Consider the following 1,665-nt stretch of genomic DNA (forward strand, 5'->3'; position numbering starts at 1 on the left):
CAGAAAGTACAAGCTATGAGAGAAAGAAGATCCGCAGAGATAGTAGGTGCTACACCCTCCTTGATGGGGTGTTGTACCGTCAAGGCATGGATGGGGTACTAAGACGGGCCATTGATGCAGATGAAGTGCCTAAGGTATTGAAGCATTATCATGATGGATTTTTTGGAGGCCACTATGCCAGTGACTATACAGCTAAGAAGATTTTACATGCTGGATACTATTGGCCGACCTTGTTCAAGGATGTCACTTTGTATTGCAAAACTTGTGAACCATGTCAATTCTTTGGTAGGAAGGATTTGCGTCCTGGGCAACATCACCCAGTGATGTCCATCCATCCGTTTCAGAAGTGAGGAATAGATTTTGTCGGACCCTTGCCCATGACTGCCCGCAAAAAGAAGTATCTTTTGGTAGCCACTCAGTATGTCCCTAAGTGGGCTGAAGCTATCGCCCTCTCTGCTGCAAATGGCAAGGCAGTTTCAAATTTCATATTTGAACATATCTGCACAAGGTTTGGGACACCCATGGAGATAGTCTCTAACCATGGGAGTCCATTCTTAAATGAAGCAGTGGAGTTACTCATGGATCGCATGGGTATTGATCATCACACTTCTAGCATCTATTATCCAGCATCCATGGGTCAAACAGAGTGGACCAATGGCCTCCTTGGGAAAAATGGCCGCAGGGAACAAGAGCCAATGGGATCAGAAGGTCACTGAAGCCGTGTGGGCTTACAACATCACTCATAAAACATCTACAGGTCACACCCCTTTTGAGTTGGTGTATGGTACTGAGGCAGTTTTACCACTAGAGATAGAGATTCCGGCCTTAAGATTGGCACAGGAACAGAGGATGACAGAAGATGAACATGTAGAGGCCAGATTGGTACAACTTGAGAAGTTAGATGAGACCCGACGCCTTGCACTACACCAAACAGAGATCCAAAAGAATCGACAAAAGGCCCGATTGGATGCTAAGATTCGCAAGGGATGGGAAAGACACTTTGCTGAGGGGGATGTTGTGCTATGCTTTGATAACAGATTGGACCACCAAATGGATAAGAAGTTTTTGCCACTGTGGGCTGGTCCATACAAAGTCATCAAAGAACGTAGCAATGGGTCTGTACAAGTTCAAGAGCTGCATGAACCATATGGCAAGAAGGTGATCAACAAGCGTTACCTCAAGCCTTTCTTTGTGCGTGATGGGCCCAGGCATGGAAATGCTATGCATTCCCTGCCTGGGGGGGGGAATTGTTATGGATAAAATTGTCTAAGGAAAAAGGCATTAATATGTATGTGTGTGTATATGTGGAAATAGTATAATAAAATATGGTGTGCATAGGGCCCAAGGTTGAGGTGGCAGGGCATGACCATGTGCCACCCTTCCATGTAAGAGGACCCATAAGGTGTGTTGTACATAATCCATGATAGTAATATTATAAAATGTAAGGTGGCATGGCTCCTCCATGTGCCACCCCTCCACCTAGGCTGCATTTAGTGAGATATGGCTCAAAGTCCATGGGAGAATAAAATAGGTGGAGATGGCTATTATATTGAGTTATTCCCTCCATATGGGATAGGCCCATGTGGGGGAGGTATAGAAGGTCCAAGAGAGCAAGTTAAATAATGGGGAAAGTAGGATGAGGTGGCAAGATTCCTTGTGCCAACC

Source organism: Dipteris shenzhenensis, chromosome 5 (assembly GCF_047967505.1).
Source record: "Dipteris shenzhenensis isolate YYH24624 ecotype China chromosome 5, Dip_SZ_1.0, whole genome shotgun sequence".
In the NCBI taxonomy this organism is placed as follows: domain Eukaryota; kingdom Viridiplantae; phylum Streptophyta; class Polypodiopsida; order Gleicheniales; family Dipteridaceae; genus Dipteris; species Dipteris shenzhenensis.